We start from the raw sequence: 25,264 nt of genomic DNA on the forward strand, positions 1-25,264 counted from the left end.
TTGCCATATTTAATGTTGTTGCTTAGTCCTATATATTGACCTGATTGACCTGTACACATCTCCTATATATTGACCTTTACACATCTCCTATACCTTGATCTTTACACATCTCCATTGTTGCTTTGTTGGGTTGCTGTCTCATTGACATTTATCTAACTTTATTTTTCTTTAGCACAAGTTCAATGCTTAAGTTCAACCAATCTATTTTTGAAGGCAAATAACACTGTAATGATGTCATGTGTCTTGTTTACTATAAAAACATTGGTGTTATGGTATTTTGAATGTAAAAACTATATGTTGATTATCTCCCCTTATAGAGTTTGAACATTTTACATTGGAAACAAATTTCAATAGTAAATGATCCTATATAGTTCACATATAATGTTCACTTACCTATAATAGTAACTTGACTGGACAAGGATCACATTGACTGGACAAGGATCACATTGACTGGACACGGATCTAATAAATACAAATAATAGATGTTCAAAATAAAAATATAGCTAAAAAAGAAAAAGACAAACAACAGTACACAAAACACAAAATTAACAAGAATGTGTCCATAGTACCCAGATGCCCCACTCGCATTATTATTTTCCATGTTCAACAGACCGTGAAATTGGGTAAAAAATCTAATTTGGCCTTAAAAGTAAAAAGATCAATCAAAAGGGAACATGTGTACTAAGTTTCAACTTTAATTTCATCGAAAACTACCTTGACCAAAAACTTTAACCTGAAACTCACACTTTTAATTTTTATGTTCAGTGGACCATAAAAATGGGGTCAAAAAGTTTAATTTTGTTTTAAAATAAAAAAGATCATATCATAAGGAACATGTGTACTAAGTTTTAAGTGGATTGGACTTCAGCTTCATCAAAAACTACCTTGACCAAAAACTTTAACCTGAAGTGGGACGAACAGATGGACAGACGGACGGACTGATGAACAGAGGGAAGGATGCACAGACCAGAAAACATAATGCCCCTCTACTATCGTAGGTGGGGCATAAAAATTAAAATGATTAAAGACTGAGTAACAGGAAACCCATCAAAAGTTGAGGGTTATCTCAGGTGCTCCACATGTGTTGATCATTAATAAGTACTAAGTTTTCATTGGTTGAATACAATGTTGACCTTTTTCATTGAATGGTTGCTGTCTCATTGACATTAACATCCAATCTTTCTTTCCTACACTGCAAGTGACTTCTTAAAAATTCTTACTCTTAAAGCAACTCACAATGTAATGATTGCAATGTTTTATTTAGTTTGGACTCCCAAATGAAATTAATTTTGTAATTATGTCATGTTATCTTTTGTTTCCAATTTAATTAACAAAGTAGATGAGTGCAAAATGTTAATCCTGTTTAAAAAGAATTAAAAATCAAAGTGATGGAAATCACTCATGGAAAGATTGGAAGAGTAGCTTAAATAATTTCAAATCATATTTAGATATGGGGCGGACAAAAAAGAACAGAAATAAGCGCTAGTGTAATGCTACTTTGAATTCACTAGTTACAATGTAGTTCTTGATTATCTCCCCTTTAAGAATGTTTACATTTGCAATTGAAATATATTTCTGAAAAATCAGAATTTCATTTGATAAACTAAATAACCAAACGTTCCAAAACAATTTGACTATAATGTTCACTTACCTTTACTAAGTAATAAATTGACTGGACTTGAATCAAATAAAAATGGACAGTAGATCTTTAAGCTGAAAATATAAAATAGCTCAATTTCAGTTTCAGATAAATATTGGTTGAACCATTTCTAAACATGTATATACTTTTTTAGCATGTACGCTTGTGACAAGTAACTTGTGTAGATTTCCTGGTTAACTTTTTTTTCCTTCTTAAAAAAAAAATCTTTATACAAGAAATGATGCTGCTACGAAGTCTCCCAAACAAAGCTCTCAAAATTAGTCATTCCCACGGTCTCTTGCAATTGACATTGGGCAAAGTCCAATAAAAATTGGTCTGGTCTAGTATAAAAGTGATATGCACAAGTGACGTCTAGGTATTACACCTGTATGTCATTCACTTCTTCTAGAAATCATGTACAGTAATATTCATGATTTAGGGGTGGGGATCTAGACAGTTTACAAGTTCTCAAACAGGGAGGAGGTAGGGGTAAGAGTGACCCTAGTGGACTAGCCTTTTATTTCATCTGATTTGTTTTATTGTCCAATACAAGAATATATTATATGGCAAAGGGGTGGGGATCACAACCGTTTTACAAGTTCTCAAACATGAGGAGATGGGGATGACCCAGAGAGACTCCCACTATATTTCACTTGATTTGTTTTGTTGCCCTATAAAAGAATATATATGGTTTAGGGGTGGGGATCTCAACCATTTACAAGTTTTCAAAACTAGAGGCTCTATGTGAATATTAAACAAAGGTCGCAGATAGATTCATGAAAAAATTGTGTTTTGGTGATGGTGATGTGTTTGTACACTGTTAATAAAAATTTACAAATTTTATGAATATTGTTAAAAATTATAAACTATAAAGGAAAAAAAATATCTCCTTAGGGGGTCAATTGACCATTGTGGTCATGTTGACTTATGCTGTACATTATTGCTGTTTACAGTTTATCTCTTTCTATATATACAATAATATTAAAGATAATAACAAAAAACTGCAATTTTTTTTTTTAAATTACCAATTTAGGGGCAGCAACCTAACAACGGGTTGTCCGATCCATCTGAAAATTTCAGGGCAGATAGATCTTGACCTGATAATCAATTTAACCACAGTCAGATTTGATCTAAATGCTTTGGTTTTTGAGTAATAAGCCCAAAAATGCATTTTACCCCTATGTTCTATTTTTAGCCGTCACGGCCATCTTGGTTGGATGGCTTGGTCACTGGACACATTTAGGATACTACAGATACAGTTAAGTCGGCTTCATATCTTGACTTACATCTAGAAATTGACAACGAGGGTCGGTTGAAGACAAAACTTTACGACAAAAGAGATGATTTCAGCTTTCCAGTTGTGAACTTTCCATTTCTAAGTAGCAACATTCCAGCAGCACCTGCATACGGGGTATATATCTCCCAATTGATACGATATTCCCGTGCTTGCATTTCCTATCATGATTTTCTTGATAGAGGGTTACTGCTCACAAGGAAGCTATTTAACCAAGAGTTCCAAATGGTGAAGTTGAAATCATCCCTTCGTAAATTTTACGGACGCCATCACGAGTTGGTTGACCGTTATGGAATAACCGTTTCACAAATGATATCGGATATGTTCCTTACGTCGTAACTACAATCCCCTTCCCTTTCATGAATTTGACCTACCGAATTAGACTATTTACCGGATTTATAATCGCATAAGCAACACGACGGGTGCCGCATGTGGAGCAGGATCTGCTTACCCTTCCGGAGCACCTGAGATCACCCCTTGTTTTTGGTGGGGTTCGTGTTGTTTATTCTTTAGTTTTCTATGTTGTGTCATGTGTACTATTGTTTTTCTGTTTGTCTTTTTCATTTTTAGCCATGGCGTTGTCAGTTTGTTTTAGATTTACGAGTTTGACTGTCCCTTTGGTGTCTTTCGTCCCTCTTTTAAAAAACTAGATACCTAAAAGATGATTGTGGCTAAGTTTGGATTAATTTGGCCCAGTAGTTTCAGAGGAGAAGATTTTTGTAAAAGATTACTAAGATTTTTTAAAAAAATGGTTAAAAATTAACTATAAAGGGCAATAACTCCATTTTGGTCATTTGACTTATTTGTAAATCTTACTTTGCTGAACATTATTGCTTTTTACAGTTTATCTCTATCTATAATAAAATTCAAGATAATAACCAAAAACAGCAAAATTTTCTTAAAATTACCAATTCAGGGGCAGCAACCCAACAATGGGTTGTCCGATTCATCTGAAAATTTCAGGGCAGATAGATCTTGACCTGATGAACAATAAAATCCCATGTCAGATTTGCTCTGGCGGCCATCTTAGATGGTTGGCCAGGTCACCGAAAACATTTTTCAAACTAGATACCCCAATGATGATTGTGGTCAAGTTTGGTCAAATTTGGCCCAATAGTTTCAGAGGAGAAGATTTTTGTAAAGTTAACGACGATGGACGCCAAGTGATGAAAAAAGCTAAAAAGGGGGATAGTAAGTCAATGTAAAACTAAAAGCACGTGTTCGACTTGTTAAACTGTTTTCTTTTTAACTGGATTATAAATTTATTTATTTAATCTAAATTATCATTAACTTTTGCTGAATCTAATTCGAATAATTCAATAAATCAATTGTCTATCTTCAGAAAGAATTCTCCTGTCAGGTTTGTTGATCTACCTGTACAAGATCAGGTACAAGTGATAAGCGATCTTAATCTGGATATCCCTCAGGCGTTAGAACTGTATTGGATTATAATACAATAAGCCTAACATGCCTAAGGGTTATGCAATTACACAAAAATGTACATGCATTTGATTATAATTGCTAAAAAATATGGCATTGGGCTGTAAAAATCGAAAACAGATTTGAACGATGGCGCAAGACAATTTAACGATGGCGCGGGTCATTTGACAACGGCGGAAGATATTTGAACGATGGCGGGGCGCCATCATTAAACAGGTCATGGAGATCCCTGGGTAGTCCATATTATACTAGTTAGAGTCAGATGGGGGGCGGGGGGGGGGCAAGGGGTCCTACTTCCCCCCTTTTTGTGGGAAAAGCTTGGTTATTTAGGGAATCACTGGAACATGGCTGGAAGCAGGCCCCTCTTAGGCATTCAGTGGATCCGCCACTGCTTCTAAACTATGGCTATTTAAGTAAGTAAGTAAGTAGAACTTGATTTGGCATATTGACAAACATTACAAACATAAGCTCTAATGAGCTTTTAACCAAAAATAAAAACAAGCAAGTGGATAATATTAATAGTATAAAAATATGCAAGTGTTCGGTAAACAGGAAGTTGTTGAGTATAAATCCTGAAACCAAATTTCAGAAATCCTTGTATTGTAGTTCCTGAGAAAAATGTGACGAAAATTTTCAACTTGGCTATCATGTGTTAAATCATACAAGTGTTCGGTAAACAGGAAGTCGATGAATGATGAATCTGAAAACGCATCACACGGTATGGCTGACATATATAAATGTTGATACTAAATTACAGAAAGGGTGGATGTGTAGTTCCTGAGAAAAATGTGACGAAAGTTTCATGGGACGGACTGACTGACGGACTGACAGACGGACGGACAGACGGACGGACTGACAGACAGAGGTAAAACAGTATATCCCCCCTTTTTTTAAAGCTGGGGTATAATAACAAATAAAACAAGGCATGCAGCATGCAGCATGCAAAATAAATAATAAAAAGCAGCACCAAATTTAACTCTAGCAATAACATGTATCTTGCTTAAATACCAAAACATATATATATATATGAAGCACTATTTTTTAAAAATTTGCAGTTTAAAATTATTTTTTAAATAATAATAATTTATAAAAGTAAAAATTTCAAATCTTGTATATTAATAATATTTTAAAATGTAAAAAACAAAATTTCAGTTGCAATGCAAGTTGTTAATGCAGCATAAAAAGCAATTGTAAAACAAATTATCTACAGGCAGAGCAAAAACAGCCTGTTCCACTCCAGGACTGAACAAGATTTCTAAAATGTGAGAAGCTGTTAAAAGTCCTGAAATGGTCTGGTAAGCTATTCCATAAAGAAGCAGCAGCAAAACTGAAAGATTTTTTTCCGTATGAGGTAGTTCTTACCTGACATTTGCCTGTGGGATTTCCAAAATATTACTGTATCTAAAAGAATATTTAGTGTGTTAAATTTGGAGTAAATTTTGTAAACATGATTATTTACAATTCTATTAGTCTGAAGTGCCATAGTCCTAATGTTCAGTATTACATGTGTATATTTTCAGGGGTTAAAAAATCCGCTAGCCCGACACTAGATCATTTACGCCTCGGGCAATTAAAATGTGTAACCCGATATGCCCGACGGACTAGTAACAAAAAATTCTTGACGTTTACAAAATAGAAAGTGGAAAATCCCTTCATCACTATTCTATATTTGCCAATCCGATTCAATTAAGTCATCCGGGTTTCCAAGAATTTGAACTGGTTTGTACAGGTCCTGTTGTGTACATATTTTAATCAAAGAGCAGATTGCTCTGAGGGATACAATTGCCATTGTTTTCATTGACACATGTATACATGTGGCTGGATAATATTATTTTCAAAACTAATTCAACTGCACATGTAAAATGAAGATAATCTGAAGTTACCAAATAGCCAATCCCAGATTAGGTGTAGGAACAATGTACTCATAGTGTTTTATTTTTGTATTCTCAGAGTGAGAGAAGGTATTTCACTTCGTATCTAAACACCTATTTACGTACGATAATTCTAGGATGAACCCACAGGCACTTGTTTCTATCCATTGGAAGACCCACTATCAACGTATATACTCGTAAATATACGTTGATAGTGGGTCTTCAAATGGATAGAAACAAGTGCCTGTGGATGAACCCCATTCCTAACTCTTTTAAAAATATTTAATTTCCTTTGGGTCAGTGGTCATTACTCCTTTCCGTACACATTCCTCGGTTAAAATTGCGATCGTATTTAATATAACACGACGTTTATCTACAGAACGAGTTTTTCTCAACATGTTTTGTTTACAGAATTTCCGAAAGGGAGACAACTCGAAACGATAATATGGAAGACTCCATTTCGCCGTAAGGGGTGTTGCGATGTGGACTTGCATTTATTTTAATTTGAATGATGCATATGATTTAAAATTATGAAACAACAATAACCCTCAGTAACAGACAAACATAGAAACGATCCCATGAGTTTTAAATCAATCAATTGAGGTGGGAATGATCAATCCAGAGCAACCATTCAATCAAATACCCCTTAAAGTCAAGAAAACTATACGCATGCACATAATTACATAAACAAACCCTGGAGCAAGAACGTATATTAAATGTTAATTAAACGACCTAGATGGTTCTTTAATTCTTTATGAAAGTACTATATCAAATATCAGTTTCATAACGGTGACATATAAGAAAAACTCCACTTCAGTTCTTATATGACAGAAATAGATTTATCGGAATTCAGAGAACTCTCGCATTTTTATCAAAACTGGGGAATTCCCTCTGACGTGTTTCTAAATTTATAATAACACTAAATATAAATACTGCTTGGTTTTCCGTGTAGTTAAACACAGGCATATAAGTCAAGAGAAATATCAAACATGAAGATTATGAAAAGAACATTATAGTAAAGTTGTTTAGGTTCAATCCCTTTGTTTGTTTTTATCTTTTAAAGCAAGTTAATCATAAGAATATGAGATGTTCCTTAATGTTTAGAATAAAACGATTGACGTGAGGGCAATGCTCTGAGCCACCGGTATAAAACTACAGATTGCTTGAAAGCAATCGTATCCAAAAAACAGAACAAATAACTCTGGGTGGCGTGGTATCATGTGTTGATTGCAATTGTCGTACTTTAAATATCGATTTATCATACCATGGCATGGGGTATTGTACATTGCTTATGCCGAGATTTTCTATTATTAATGGTATTTAGGGGGATGATGTATTGATCAGTATTGACCTGTCTTGTCGCAAAGCTCTTGAGCACGAAACCATGCAACAAAATATTTCTTAATATTCTAGTACGGGAACCCCAGGAGCTTTGTCAGTTTCAAAACAAAAAACGGTAGATGAAGGGAGTAACGAGGCTAAAAATTCATCCCCCAAAAATTCTAAATACGACAGGGAAAATCCGTGGAAAAAATTAGACTGTCCAGGACAGCAGGGCTGCCAAAACGAGGCTGAAAATTCATTCCCCAAAAATGCCAAATACGACCGAGAAAAGTGGGGAAAAAAAATTATACTGTCCAAGACAGCAAGCCTGCCAAGTCTTTAGGGCGAGACTCACACATTTTTATGCTTATTTGGCGGCATTTTCCTTTGATCTTTACAATTTGGCAAAAAAATCACACATTTACTTCCTGAAAAGTTGGCAGAACTGGGATACAATGATTCCCCTCGAAGGTTGGCTGTTGCTGATGGAAAAAAAAGATGATGCTCTGTGAATATTACCGTTAGTTGCCCCAAGCGCGCCAATAAAAAGTCTGCTTTGAATGTGGGAACAACTAAGTTAGGTTAAGCACCAACAGAATAAATATCAATTCAACAAAAATAATCAGTCAGGGATATAACTCTATAGGGTTATTACAGGAAATAACTTGTGCATGTTATTACAGATACTTTCATGAGTTGTCTACTCTTTATTCCTTAAATTTTCTAAATCTGTAATAACATATGTTTGTTATTTGTAAAATATTTTAATCTAAAGTGGGCTCTAGGGAACTCTTGAGACTTTGCGCAGAAACTAAATGCATAGCATTTGTAATACTTACACTTCATCATAGTTTTAAAAATACTTGCATTTAAAGTAACTTTCCAGCTTGTATGCTAGTAGAGGGCAAGCACTTTTATTTAATTTCAAATATTATAATCAAAGCTGCATAAAGGCAAATAATTTAAGCAAGTAAGATTTTAGACTTGAAAATAATTAAACAGTGATAGTATTTCTCTATTCTATTTTTCACTTTAATTTCTCTCTCTATCTGTTTTACAGTTCACCGACCCCTGTGCATTTTGAATGGTTAATTCAAATTAAATTTTGATCATCATCATGTATAAAAGTTTCAAAGCAATTATCTATCAGTTCTTGGAATGTTAATGGATTATTTAAAAGAATAAGTGGTAACAGAGTTTGTAAACTAGATGATGCTAATATGTGTCATATTATGACTGCAGACATTGTTGGTCTTTCAGAAACTCATATCCCCGCCAATGAGATTTTAAACTATGATGGTTATAAATGTTTTGTAAACTGTAGATCATCTGATTCAAATAAAGTTAGAGGTGGTTTAGCTACATTTTTTAAGAAGGAAATATTATCAGGTGTAAAGTTGATGGATAAATCAATGGATGATATAATGTGGTTTAAACTAGACAAGACATTTTTCAGTTTTGATAGAAATGTATTTTTATGTTTTTTATATATTCCTTCTTCAAACACATCTTACACAATAAGAACAAATTTTGATAAACAAATTTTTGAGAAACTTGAAGCAGATATTGCGAAATATAGTATATTAGGGAATGTAATCCTTATGGGAGATCTAAATGCACGTATAAACTGTAAAGAATTTCGATTTCATAACAAATGAAGTAGATGACAGTTTAGACAACTTTCTTCCCACTAATAAAAAACTAACTCAAAGTGTTAATGACACCGTCTCCAGTATATCATCAATATTATACAATGCTGCTTTTTTAAGTAATACTAATAAGACCCCTGGTAAAGACAAGAGAAGTAAAAGAAGAAAAATAAAAAAGCCATATTATGATAATGAATGTGAATCTAAATATAGGTCCCTAAAGAGTCTGACTAGAAAATTATGTACTGAGCCCTGGAATGACAGTCTTAGACACAAAGTATTATATCATAAAAAGGAACTGAATAAACTTATAAGGAAAAATATAGACAATTTAGACATAAAATGATAAACCAGATTATAGATTCAAATAATAGCTGTCCAAATGATTTTTGGAAAACAATTAAGAAACTAAAAAAGGAGAACTTCAAGGATCCTATATATATAGTTCTAACATACAACCTAAAGAATGGTTTAAATATTTTAATAAATTAATGAATATTGATTATGATAAAAATGTATGTAATGATAAGAAAGAGTATACTACTTTTAAAGATTGTAACACATGTACTAAGATGTTAAACAGTTCTATTACAACTGAGGAGGTGGTTATTGCAGCAAAATCTTTAAAGAATAATAAAGCAAGTGGTTCAGATTGTATTACAAATGAAATGTTACAAATATCTTGTTATATGAATATTGATGTGTATGTAAAATTGTTTAATCTTATTCTTAAGTCTGGTATCTACCCAACTTTATGGAGAAAATTTTTAATAAGCCCATTTTCAAGGGTGGGTGTTTTAATGATCCATCTAATTATTGAGGTATAGCCCTTTCAAGTTGTTTGGGAAATTTTTTTCTAAAAGTTTTACATAACAGATTAGAAAAGTATCTTGAAGGAAATGAACTTATATGTCGTGAGCAAATTGGATTCAGAAAGGGAAGTCGAACAAGTGATCATGTTTTAACTCTAAAAACTATAATTGATAAAGCATTTAAATCATCAAAAAAGATATGCCTGTTTCATTGATTTCAGGAAGGCATTTGATACTATTAATAGAGATGCCCTCTTTTACAAATTGTCTTATTACAACATAGACGGTCCCTTTTTTTAGCATAATGAAAGATATGTATAAAGAGGTTTTGTACTCGGTAAGGATTTCGGAAGGTATCACTGATTTTTTTAATTCCTCAGTTGGGGTAAAACAAGGGTGTATTTTAAGCCCTACATTATTTTCTTTATATATTAATGATTTACCATCTATTTTTGACTCAACATGTGAACCACCCAAGTTAAATGATAATGATATATCATGTCTGTTATATGCTGATGATTTAGTTCTTATTTCTGAATCGGCTAATGGCTTACAAAAAAGCCTTGACAAGCTTAGTTTATATTGCACTAGTTGGGATTTAACAGTAAATCTTGACAAAACCAAAGTTATGATTTTTAACAAATCAGGTAAAAAACTTACAATTGACAAGTTTGTTTTTAGTGATAATATTTTGGAACACTGTACAGAATATAAATATTTGGGTATACTGTTTAAACCATCTGTTAGTTTTACAGAGGCAGTGAGACTTCTTTGTAAAAAAGCCTCAAAAGCTATATTTTGTATTAGAAAATTGTTATTTTCTGAAAATATCAATGTATTACCTCACTTAAAGCTTTTTGATGATTGTGTTAAACCTATACTTCTTTATTGTAGCGAAGTTTGGTCTCTGTATATGATAAAAAATATTACAAATCTAGAGTCAAAATATTGGTCATTGGCTACCATCAAAGTCCAAATTAAATTTGCAAAAACTTTAATTGGAGTAAATATATCAGCTGTCAATTTAGCAGTACTAGCTGAACTTGGTATGTATCCAGTTTTTATAGAAGCTTTAAAACTGTCAATTGGCTTCTGGCTGCATGTCATAAAATCTGATAACAATTGTTAAAAAAAATTATTGTTTACTAAAAGATGTATATTGTTCCAACCTGCAATTAACCAATGGATTTGCTAAAAAGATTGAACAGTTACTTGCTACATTAAATTTTTCACATGTTTGGAAAAATCATGATACTATTTCAAAAAAGCGTTTATTATATGCAATTCATACCAAACTTAATGATAGATATCTTAATTATTGGAAAGGAAATATATTTTGTGATGATAAATCAGTACATGGTAATAAGCTGAGAACATATATATGGACAGCTTAAAGAAAATTATAAATTGGAAACATATTTATTGTTAAATATAGACAGAAAAGTAATAGGGCATTTTGCTAAAATTCGTATTAGTAATAGTGTTCTTAGAATTGAACAAGGGCGTCACACTAAAACCCCTGTAGAAGAAAGAATTTGTCCTTTGTGTCTCTTAGAAGTAAAAGATGAATTTCATTTCACTTTAAAATGTACAAAACTAAATATAATTAAAAACCAATTGTTCAGAGAACAATTGAAGGTCTTTCCACAAAATAAACAGTATTTTAATATGAAAGGTGTAAAATTAAGTTCAAAATGTCATTTCGATCCTCAATTGATTGCTTATTGTATGCTGATTCAAAAAATATATGGTTTCTATACAATATTTTTGAATAAGGGAGATAATTTCTTACTTCCGGTTTGAAAAATGCTATTTCCGATAATATTTGACTATTTACTTGACACTGATTCTAAAAATATCTTGTTCTATATACTTTTATAATAATAAAGTACAATAAATAGCTACTTCCGGTTTACACAAGGTCACTTCCGGTTGTTTTTTCAAGGTAAAATAGTTTGATACCGTTTGCCAAAAGTCTTATGGCTTTATCATGTATACTCATGAGGTAAAAGCAAAGGTCAAAATCTAGAACGTCAAATTAAGATATGACCTTGAGATCAATTTCAAGGTCATTAACCAAGAACCTCAAATCAAAAGACCATACATGTAGATCTTAATTATGTTTGGTTAATGAGTTATATCACCATACGCGTATTTTTAAATACCAAAGGGGAGAAAACTCACTTTTACATTCAACGTAACCTTGTAATCAAAATTTTCTTGTTACGACATGTCGCAAATAACAATTAAGAAAAAATAATTTGTCGATATCTTATACGGTTTCGGAAAATGAGTGGAAAGAAGCAAAATTCAAACATTATAATATGACCTTGACCTTTGACCTTGACCTAATTTTAATTTTTTTGGACCAAAGACCTCAAATTAAAAGATCCTTGGTCTCTAGCACTTATGGTTTACAAGTTAGAAATGCATATCACTTATTTCAAATGCATAAGGGGAAATAACTCTCATATGGAGCGTTCATATCACTTCGGTCAAAATAGGACAAATCATGCGAAGGATATAACGAGCAATTTTGTAAAATAAAATTGTCATAATATTTTACGGTTGCGAAGGAGTTGCGCTAACAAGGAAAACAGTGTTTGGGGAGATACAAAGAAAAGAATTCGTTTACGCAGGGTAAATTTCAAAAGCGCATAAACTGTTCGATATCATGTACCAAATATCTAAGCGACATATTGCGAAACATATGTTTATGGCAAGAACAAAATTAGGCGGAAGAAAAAAAAAATAATCAGAAGAAAAACAAAAGGTCTTTCCACAGAAAAGTGGAAAGACCTAATTAGCGACCAACTGTTTTCCAGAATTAGTGAAATAGTTCCCTCTTTTTTCAATATGACTAATGAAGCAAGATTTAAATTTGTATACGTGTGTTGAAACTGATATAATTAGAATTATTGTTAAATTTATAAGCGACATGTACATTTCTAGAAATGCTCTATTAAGCACTAAATAACCAATTCCGCATCTAATGTTTATAAATTTGGTATGATATATATATGTTTGTATGTTTGTGTATCAATCCTGTAATTTTGGATTTTAAACCAATAAAAATTACTTACTTACTTACTTAAGCCTTGAAAACTAAATTTAAAATTAGATTACACAAATGTAATACATTTTTGATTAACCATGGTAAATTAATGAGACAAGGCTTTTTAGTGATAGACTTAGCTGTAATAACAAGGCTTAGTTATTAAAGGAATGTAACTTAATTTATTATATGAGACACTTGGGAATTACTGGGAAGCTTGCGCAGAACCTCATTACATGCTCTGGTCATTATTTCTTACAATGAATTAAAATACATTGTAATTAAGCATGATCTATGTCTGAGCAAATGCTTTGGAGTAGCTGTGATAACACCCTTTAGTTATTATAGGCATATTTCTTTCTGTAATAACATAGGTGTACAATGCATAATTGACAAACTATGAACTGTTATATCTTTCTGTAGTTAAGTATACATAAAGACAATAGTAATATCAATAGAACTTGTATACATTTTAACTAAACTAATGATGTATATTGTTCCTTTGAAACATGTAACATACATATGTTATCATAGTTCTTTGATATTTATAGTCCACAGTAACAAATGTATGTTATTTTTCTGTAATAACCCTATAGAGTTATATATCTGACTGATAATAGGGCTAGCAGGTCAGTTTTAATGGACTAGCAGTTCTTCCAACAGGGCTAGTAAAATCCTGCTGCCAATAAGTCTTGGGCTAGTTAGCTGTAACAAAATTTGTTAACCCCTGATTTTACAGTTGTTTGGACCACAGGTACTCGGTTAGCAGATTAAAATTTTGTAAATCAATGCTTTTAATTTATTTTTTATTATTTCCTGTCTATTTGCATTACTTTATTAACATATTTAACGTTGCCATCACTATTTCTTTGTTTTCTGGCAATATGCAGTTTACTATAATCCATATCTGTATACTGAAAAATCCTTTACTATCCGTATACGGATATGGATAGTAAACTACACATTGCCATAAAACAAAGAAATAGTGACTAGGATTTTTCAGTATACGGATATGGATAGTAAACTGCACATTGCCATAAAACAAAGAAAAAGTGACTAGGATTTTTCAGTATACGGATATGGATAGTAAACTGCACATTGCCAGAAAGCAAAGAAATAGTGACTAGGATTTTTCAGTATACGGATATGGATAGTAAGCTGCACATTGCCATAAAACAAAGAAATAGTGACTAGGATATTTCAGTATACGGATATGGATAGTAAGCTGCACATTGCCAGAAAACAAAGAAATAGTGACTAGGAATTTTCAGTATACGGATATGGATAGTAAACTGCACATTGCCAGAAAACAAAGAAATAGTGACTAGGATTTTTCAGTATACGGATATGGATAGTAAACTGCACATTGCCATAAAACAAAGAAATAGTGACTAGGATATTTCAGTATACGGATATGGATAGTAAGCTGCACATTGCCAGAAAACAAAGAAATAGTGACTAGGAATTTTCAGTATACGTTGATGGCAACTTTAAATACGTTAATAAAGTAATGCAAATAAACAGGAAATAATAAAAAATAAATTAAAAACATTGATTTACAAAATTTTAATCTGCAAAGTCGGCGCGAGTCCCTGTGGAGCTGGGACCAGCATTTCAACTTGCACGTCTTATTTTAACAAACACAACATATTGGATATATCTTCGAGTATGTTTGACAAAAACCGTCTATTCTTACCATTTCTTTCACAATCGTCACAGGAAACATACTTTGACAGGCGGCGGGAAACGTAGCTGCGGTATCGTAGCTCTTTAGGTCCTTTTGAAATTTTTTGACTATTTGCGGACCATAGATCTATGGTCCGCAAAATCAAAAAAAAATAAAAAAGGACCATAAGAGTTACGGTTCCGCAGCTACAGGAAACGATGTCTACTATGCATAATATACAACTCGTATCAGGACTTGTTTCCGGAATTTTTTCTGATAGGATTTTTTTAAAACATGTTAAAGGGGCACTAGCTGTCAAATTCATGGTCACCGATTTGACTCAAATTCTCATATTTGATTTATAACAATGTAAAACATTTATCCAAAACTACCAAAAGTCCAAAAGAGACAGTTTATAGCGCATGGGGTAGATAATGGTCCAACTTGTTTCACAAAGGATAGGCGAACGGCGAACGGCCAACGGCGTACGCCGTATTTTGACTCAAAACAAGTAAACCGGCATATCATCCAACATTAGGAAAATAATAATTTAGCCTTTAAATCTGCATTTTTGCATAATTACATATTTAAGGAGTTTTATTAAAACATTGACGAAAATATTCATGCTTTGATATTTTTATTATCTTAATCTAATTGTATTTTAGGTTGTCATTGCTTTGTTTTTAAAGAAATTTTCTGTTTCGTAATAGGTTTAGAGATTAATTATTATGTTTTAAAAAAAGAACGTTTTCTCTTCACCATCTTGAAGTATGAAGATAAATTGCACATAATAATAATATTTTTTCGTTTACTGGTTGTTTTTCAGTATTTGTAACCTTTAGTTTTTCTCACTTACACTCTTTCCGCCATCTTGAAATGAAAATGCGCCGCCTTCGCCTGAGTCCTGAGATAGGCGAGGGCGGCGTAAGCCGTTATTGCGCGCGCATCCAAAATTTTGTGAAACAAGTGCACCGGGCGTTCGCCACCGGCGAAAGGCGTACGCCTTTTTCCGGAAACAAGTAGGACCAATATGTAGGTTCGTTTCGTGTGAATTTTAGTACAGACGCCATCTAATTAACTATCGATTTGACCTCAGATGACCATATAAGCGATGTGAACATAAATAAAGATATGAAAAGATTAAACCAACACGTGCAATTGGATTTTTATAGGCCTGTTTGATTTAATTTTATAGATTCAACATATATGTTTCTCGTTGTTTTCAACCGTATAAGAATGATTTCATATGGATCGAATAAGTGATCAAATGGTTTACCGTAGTTTCACTTTCATTGTTGACATTCTTTTTCTTAAAAAAAAACCCTACACGTACAATGCATGCGTTGTCAATCTCTAGCTAGGGCTTAAACTGAAGTTCACATGAATATGGATTTAATGGTAAAAATAAGACGTGCTTAATCGAGACAGTTACCTTGTAACCTTGTGTTGCCCAAGGGACGAAGAACTAATAGTAAGTCTATCTTTACTAACTGCCTGCTATCTTCTATTCTTTACTACTGTCTCAAACACCATGAACACGGTAAAAAAAGTACTCACAACCACCATACTTACATTGTTTTTGTCAAATTGTGTCAAGCTAGATTTAATTGTCAACTGCAAGACTGTTAGCTCAAATAGAAACATCAAAGAAAATAAGGAAGCACCGGATAAATCTTGGTCAATAACAATATCAAACCAAGAGACATGCAAGTCTAATATATACACAACATCTATGATTGTACTTACAAGAAAAACTAAAACCATCAAATATGATAGACTGGTATTGACATATCTATGTAACATCCTCCTTACTAACTCGTATGCACCAGAGCCAAACCCTGGTCCACCAAAATACCCATGTGGATCATGTAATAAAGCATGCACTTGGAAACAAAAAGCTGTATGCTGTGACAGCTGTGATCAATGGTACCATATAAATTGTCAAGGTATCGATAATAAAATGTACAAAATACTTGACAAAAGCAACCTATCATGGGAATGTATAAACTATGGTATGCCAAACTTCTCCACAACATTCTTCAATAGTACTTTACCTGAATTGTCAAATACTTACTCAGAATTAGAAACAAGCGTTGATTCTGACAATGCAATTATTGATATTGGTTTACCAACACATTCTTCATCACCAATCCAGAAAAATCAAAACAAAAAGAAAAAAGGCAATCACATAACAAAAAACTCAGAACCACTACGAGTACTTACGATAAATTTTCAGTCAATAAAGAATAAAAAACCTGAAATAGAACTTATTATTGACTCTTGTAAACCAAGCATCATATTTGGTACTGAAACATGGCTCTCAAATGACACCTCTCCATATGAATACATCCCAGCCTCCAAATACAACATCTATACAAAAAACAGAAAAGATGGCTATGGGGGAGTGTTACTTGCTATCTCAAACCAGCTCACATCTACACAAATCACAAATACAGGTACCGACCAAGACCTCGATACAAATTGTGAAAATGTGTGGGCGAAAATTTCATATGAAGGAAACAAATCACTATACCTATGTTCCTACTATCGACCACCATCAGATAAAGGAGAATCCCTAGAACAACTGGGTATCTCACTTAATAGAGTCCTATGTAAAAAAACAAACCCAAATATCTGGGTAAGCGGTGCTTTCAACCTTGGCCACATAGACTGGAAGACACCAGCAGTCATACCTTGTAAACCTGACGCTTCACTACACCAACAGCTCCTTGACTTATTAAATGACAATAACTTAACACAGGTAGTAAATAAAAACACCAGAAACGACAAAACACTAGACCTGTTGTGTATGACCAATCCGTCATTTGTCAATCGAGTCGAAATACTACCACCAATTGGAGCGAGCGACCATGACATAGTTTACAGTGAAATAAATTTAGCACTGCCTCAAAATAAACAACAGGCTCACAAAATATTAAACTACAAAAAGGCAAATTGGGACCAAATAGAAAAAGACCTCACTAGCACATACAATCAGCTTAAACAAAATGAAAATAACATGAGTCTAGATGAACTTTGGAATACTTTCAAGACAAACATCCAAAAGTCTATTGATAAGAATATTCCTAAAAAAAGCATAAGCCATAAATCAAAACTACCTTGGGTAAATAACCAACTAAAAAAACTCATTAACAAGAAAAACAAGCTCTACAAAAAGAAAAAAGGAAATCCCAAGTACAAAAAACAATATCAAGAAATTAAAACCAAGCTCCAAAAAGAAATGAGGAAATCTTACTGGCAATACATAGAAAATATGATCTTTGATATTGAAATAAAGGAACCAGACCAACCATGCTTTAAAAACACACCAAAGAAGCTATATTCCTATATCAAAAGCCAGAAAAATGAAAATACCGGCATAGCTCCTCTAAGAAGTGAAGGTACATTGCACTCAAATCCATCTGAGAAAGCGAACATACTGAACAAACAATTTCAGTCAGCTTTTACATCTGAAGCAAATACTGACATTCCAGATAAAGGTCCTAGTACTCACCCCAAAATGGCAACCATAACAATATCTAGGGATGGTGTTTATAAACTTATTAAAAACATAAACCCTAATAAAGCCACTGGTCCTGATACCATCGCAGGCAAAGTACTGAAACAAAACATTGAGATATGTACAGACATCCTCACATTAATATTCACAAGATCATTAGAAACAGGAAAAGTACCATCTGACTGGAACCATGCTAACGTCACACCTGTATTCAAAAAAGGGGACAAACACAACCCAGGTAATTACAGACCTATATCATTAACATGCATAGCTTGCAAATTACTTGAACACATCTTTGCAAGCAGCATGATGCAACATCTTGAAAACAATAACACACTGTATGAGTTACAACATGGATTTAGGGCAAAGCGATCATGTGAGTCTCAAGTAATCTCACTGATGCATGAATTATTCGAAAACAATGACAAAAACATACAAACAGATCTCATAATCATGGACTTTGCCAAAGCTTTTGACAAGGTACCACACAAAAGATTACTATATAAAATGAAATACTTTGGCATATCAGATCAAATCATAAACTGGGTCGAATCCTTCCTTTCAAATAGAACTCAAACAGTACTTTTAGAAAACATGTCATCTTCAAAAATACCAGTCACTTCAGGCGTGCCACAGGGTACAGTGCTAGGACCCATACTCTTCCTTATTTACATAAATGACCTTCCGGAATACATCAAACACAGCAAAATCAGACTCTTCGCAGACGACAGCATAATTTACAGTCAAATTAAATCTCAAAACGACTGCCTCATGCTTCGGGAAGATCTAGAAGCCGCCATACAATGGGAGCAAGACTGGCTCATGTCTTTCCACCCAGACAAATGCAACATAATGAACATAACAACAAAGAGAACTCCCATCCACTTCTATTACAACATGTATGGGCACATATTAGAATCAGTAAAACATGCTAAGTACTTAGGTATCACAATTTCTTCAGATTTAAAATGGAACACCCACATTCAACAAACAGCTGCCAAAGCAAACAAATCTTTATGTTTTATAAGAAGAAATCTCAAAGTCCAGTCACAAAAAATTAAAGAAAGAGCATACCAAACCATCATAAGACCTAAATTAGAATACTGCTGTACTGTATGGGACCCCTATACAAGTGAAAACATACGATCACTAGAAAAAGTACAGAGAAGAGCGGCAAGGTATGCATGTAACAGACATCACAACACCAGCAGTGTGTCTGATATGCTAGACACTATGAAATGGCAAACATTACAAGAACGCCGGCTAAGAACAAGGCTAATAATGTTTCACAAAATTACAAACGAAAATATTGCCATTCCTTCACAAAATTTATTACAGAAGAGTCAGTCCGTCACAAGATCCACCAACAAAGATGCTTACAGACAAATCCAATGTAACAAGGACAGCTACAAATTTTCTTTCTTTTGTCAAACAATTAAAGACTGGAACAAATTGTCCTCAGTCATAACAAAAAACACCACCACAGAAACCTTCAAGGATGCACTCACGCACGATGTGCTCCTTGATACATATCCACACCTGAAGTAATCAGGCAATCATGTTTTTATCTTAAATTAAAAAATAAAAAATAAAAAATGTAATATCTAAAAAATCTAAATAAAAACGAAAAATCTAAAAACAAAGAAAAAATTGTAAAAATTGATAATAAAAATATAACAAATATATACAAAAATATGGAATACATATATGTTAAACTATATTCATAAATACATAAATTTGAAAAATTATACCAGGCATGCGCCGGAAAGTAAACATCAGTATGTTGATGGTTTTCTGAAACTAAAGAAGAATGAGGCCGACTGATTCACTTGCAAGTGAATTAGCAAATATCAATGTTTCTTTGCTTAATTTGACAAATTTGAACTATTTTGGCTGCTAAAAGCGAATTATTATTTCACTATTTCACTTTCATAATTAATTTAACAAAAAAAATCTAAATTTTATATATCTCGTAGCTAGTACCCCTTTAAAGCAAGGATTTGTAAGACAGGTTGCCAGTGGCGGATCCAGAGGGGGCGTAGAGGGCGTACGCCCCTCTTTTTTGCTGGCACTTTTTTTTTTTTTGTAAAATGATTTATCAGCCTAGACTTCGTGAACTTTGCCGTGCATTTATTTTTTTGCGCCAATTCTTCACTTATAAAGATATTTTTCGCTCGTTTTAACTGTAACGTATTATTGATTATGACAAAAGTTATGTGATTTGCTACAACGGAGATGACCAGTCCGTCGAAAAAAACCGTCACTCAGCCATTTTGAAATTCAAATTACAGTAACACATTGCTTAGGCTAAGGATGACAAGCATGACACCTTCAAATCGACAAAGTATTGAGCAAGAACGACGTATTGACTTCTTTTTTACAATTCCATCCAACAGAAAGTGGTACTCTATTACACTCTCATGGAAAAAAAAGTTCCACAGCAATATTATTTACATACGAAAATGTTTAACCCCACACGCCCCAGCCCATTGATAACATTGCTGCCGGAATAATGATCCCCAGTCAGTAAGCTCTAGCAGAGACATATATACACATGTGTATATATGTCTCTGGCTCTAGATATAGATTTAAAGTATAAAGAACGGACCATTTGATTTGAGGGGCAATCTCGATTAAAAACAATCATCTTGCCCACTTTTTTGCTTTTAAAAAATAAATATTTTGAACAGAATTATGTAGCATTAAATGAAAATGATGAACAAAAATAGGGCGTAATTATTATTAATACTTTTTTTATTTTATTTTTTTTTGGGGGGGGGGGGGGGGGGGGGGATGCATGTCAATCCCATATCTGACCGAAAGGTCTGTTCCACCGAACTAAATTATACTGAATTCTTTTTTCAAGGCCCGACGGCAACCTGATGCCTGCTGGGTGTGGCCTAAATGTCTCGATGTGTCGACCGTTATTCACAACGTCATTGTCATTTCCGATTCATTCGTAGCCTTTGTTTGATTTAATTAAACCCATCGCTTCCCTTGTTGGGTGAAACATTTCAACCAAACATTTGGATAAAAATTGCTTGTTTGTCTTTCTTCGTGTCGGTCGTATTGGAAATTTCACCGAATAGCCGTATATCTTGTTCACAATAAGAAATCTGTAAGGTAATGCTAACTAACCATACAACAAACGGGAATTTTCCATGTCCATTTTTTATTAACAAATCCCACATCAAATATATTAAATAGTACATAGCTTTGGATCCATTCTATAATAGACAATTAATGAAGAGATTACGGCACCAAAAACGTCCAACCCCTACACTTTAACTAAAGTGCATTTTACACTTATTTAATGTTTTTTATAAAAAAAAAGGTCCCAAAATTTTTTCGCATCGCTCTGCTCGGCGAAATTTTTTAATACCCCCCCCCCCCCCTTTTCCAAAATCCTGGATCCGCCCCTGGTTGCAGTCGTACTGGTTGATCCGGGGTACGTAGAAGTCGTACGTTACATTTTGATCGTCAAAACATGAAAGAATGTCGGTTAAAAGCTCATTATAGCTTATGTTTGTCTATGTTTGTATACCTTGCACACTCTAAATAAAGATTATTTATTTATAAAACAGTTTCTCATTGTTCTCACGATTGATATGATTATAAAAACGTTAAAAACAATTTCGCTTTAAATACACCTTAAGGTGTCAGAACACCAATTAAAAATCCCTACCTGTTCAACCAAATCTTGCAATTTTCACAGCTTTCTAAATTTTTAACCTGAAGTTTAACTTCATGGAAACCAGGTATATCCTGAATTGTACATGTATACATCAGCTTTCTACATGCCAATTTTCACCACACCTTTAAAGCCTTCTAACAAAATAACTGACCTTCGAACAGAGGTACTTCAAAAGTAACCCCTGGTTTTCTGGAAATCTTAAATTAAAATATACTATGGAGCGCATTAATCCTCAAGTTTTAACGCAAACTCATAGACAAGTAAATTTTGGCTCAAAATGGTCTAGATATATTTCTCTTACACCAAAAGTTTCATTTCTGTAAATGTGTTGTTTAGTTTAAGACATCAAGGACATCAAAAGCACTATTTTGTGTCAGAGTAAGGCTACTTTTACAAATTGGAGGGAGTTATTGGTGGTCTGACAACTATAAAATGCGCCTCCTCATGGGGTTTTTGATTTACTGTATAGCCAGTCAAGGTCGTTAAAAACTTCCATTTGTTGTTTTTGACTTAATATGTGATTCATATTGCGGCAAAACATTTGTGATTATGTGATTACTTGGACACCCCCATGAGGGACCTCCCTTATCGCTTTCTGTCCGTCAATACTGGACATCACATAGCCTTTGATTCTCGAAAAAAAAATGATGTCACAATAGAAAATGTCTGACGCCACCAAGGAAAAGTGATTGCTGTATTACGTCAATAGTTTTAGAAATTTAACTAAAAAATGAGAATTTACACATTGACATGGCATGTTTCTTCAAATCACTATGTTGTTGCATTTCAGTGGCAACTGCTAACATTCATAAAATATTTCTGAACCAATTTTCAAAACTAGCAGGCCAATTTGCTCGTTTTAGCTAGCAGAACACAGAAATTCATTAAAAGTGGAAATTGGGGGAAAAAATGTAGCAATACACAGTTAGAAGTTTAGTTTTGCGTTTTGGCCATTGAATATGAAAGTGTTTGTACAATAAAATAGATTTTTAGATAGTTGAAGAATAATATAGCCTTCCAAGTGGGTTTATATGAACATCTGGTCCGAGACCACAATTGTCGTCCTTTTCGTTGTTCCGAATATAGTCCCTAATGTTGACAGTGGGTTACTTGCCATTCATTTTTATACCCCTTCCAAATTTATTTCTCCATGTTTAATGCCTCAAATTACAAGTAGAGGGTGAAATTACACTGTAAAAAAATTGGGTCCAGAATTTTAAAGGAAAGTAGTGATTTAGTCCAGCTGAAAAAGGTTAAAAATTACTACTTCGGAAGCTGTCAAAAGATTTCAAGACGCCCTAAACATAAAATTGTTCATATTTTGAGTTAGAGACGATGAAGTTTTCTATAATTTTGATATAATTTGTCCCAAAAGTAGTACAACACACTTTAAACATTTCTTTGACAAAGCGCAGGTGGGATTTTTATTATTTTCATTTATGTTCTTAAAGAAATGCACTATGAAATAATTGTGGTCTTGGACCATCTATATTGTTTTTAGCATATTTTATGGGCCATTTTTGTGTTTGACAGTCCGTATTTTCACATCCTACGCCCATAGGTCCAGAAATCATTGCAGTGTTATTCAACAAAGATTTGACCCTCGATCTTCGATTTTATGGAAAAATGAGCAGAAATACATATGATTTGTTTTGGACCTCTTGATAGATCATAAATGTCTATGGTTTCAGGAAAGGTATTTTGAAATAAGGAGGAGGGCAAAAAAAAATGTCCTGTCTATAAGTTTAATGACACCCCGGAAGGCGCCTGCTACTAAAAATAGTACTCTAGATAGATGCTGATTATCTCTTTACTACGCATTCTATGTCATGTCAATGTTGTTTACTTTTTTCATTTTTTTTTTTAATGAACAATGTTTAACTATACCTCAGAAAAAGACGAATGAATTGTGCCTAAAGTTTTAATTGTTGTTTTTGTGTAGGTGTTGTCATACAGAGGAAATAAATCAATAAAAGAGAGGCGAAAGATACCAGAGGGACATTCAAGCTTATAAGCCAAAAACAAACTGACAACGCCATGGCTAAAAAAGAAAAGACCAACAGACAAATAATAGTACATAAAAACAACATAGAAAACTAAACACTGAGCAACCCCATAAAAACTGAGGTTTATATCAGGTGCTCCGGAAGGGTAAACAGATCCTGCTCCACATTTGGCACCCGTCTTGCAGCTCATGTTAGTACAAATTCGGTAATAAGTCTAATTCGGTAGGTTTCATTTGAGACTTTTTTTGTCTAGGTCACTTTACTGAATCATTCAAATTGCGTGGGCAATGAATAAGGAAGTATGTATTCTTATTTAGTTGGACCTTTAAATAGATTAACCTTTCAGTGTTAGCAACCCATTGAAATAGCACCGATAGTTATTTCAAATCATTCATTGCGCGATAAACAAAGACGATTGAAATACCTGTAAGACTTTTCTATTTGATATACTATGATTTAAATAACTTAGTAAAATAATAACTTGAATAGTTGTCTTCTCATATTCCAGAATGAGGTGCTCAAAGGGTATACATACTTGTAACATATGGTATTTAGCACCATGCAGTAGCAGATGGAGGCTTTCATAGAGGGAGGAGGAAATAGAGGTGTAAATTATTTGAAGCAGGCGCTCAATATTAAAAAAAAAACTTAAAACTTAAAACACATGTTTCAAAATAAGATATATCCCTGATACGCCCATGTTCACAAAAATCTACAATATTATTTTACTCATAAAGGTCATTTAATGTAAAACACAATAACTTTACCTAAAGTTCTGTCTGAATAATGAAAAAGAAGTAACCAAACTGCCGAACTCAAAGAAAATTTTAAATCGGAGAGTGAGGCCCCTCATGGGGGGTCCTAGTAATCACATAATCACCATTTTTTTGCCAATATAATCACATAATCATTAAATATTTGCTTATATTTAGTAATCAAATAATCATAAACTAAAAATACAGTCCTAGGTAATCAAATAATCATGAAATATTTGGCTTAATAATCAAATAATCATTAAAAAAACGGCCAAGTAATCACATAATCAAAAACCCCATGAGGGCCCTCGAGAGTCCCTCATCAAAAGGCAAAATCAAAAGCTAAAAACATCAAACAAATGGAAAACAACTTCATATCATATTGATATTTCAAAAAAATATTCAACAGAGCTTACTAAAATTACCTTTAAAAGTAGTCCTGTTGGTTAAAGAGAATTTCCATTTTCGTTTCCTTTTTAAACATTGCCGATTGTCGACACTTCATTTCTACATACGGGTATCTAGTATGTAATACAAGAC

General features: G+C 33.3%; 1 long non-coding RNA gene across 1 annotated transcript; it reads right to left on the minus strand.

The window, feature by feature from the left end:
• Positions 1-25,264, minus strand: LOC134701732 (uncharacterized). Its single transcript, XR_010104189.1, has 4 exons — positions 25,150-25,264; positions 5,736-5,774; positions 1,652-1,713; positions 1-462 (listed from the first exon to the last, which is right to left on the minus strand). It is a non-coding gene; the product is annotated as an uncharacterized LOC134701732 (long non-coding RNA).

The sequence above is a fragment of the Mytilus trossulus genome, unplaced genomic scaffold (assembly GCF_036588685.1).
Source record: "Mytilus trossulus isolate FHL-02 unplaced genomic scaffold, PNRI_Mtr1.1.1.hap1 h1tg000262l__unscaffolded, whole genome shotgun sequence".
Classification (NCBI taxonomy): Eukaryota; Metazoa; Mollusca; class Bivalvia; order Mytilida; family Mytilidae; genus Mytilus; species Mytilus trossulus.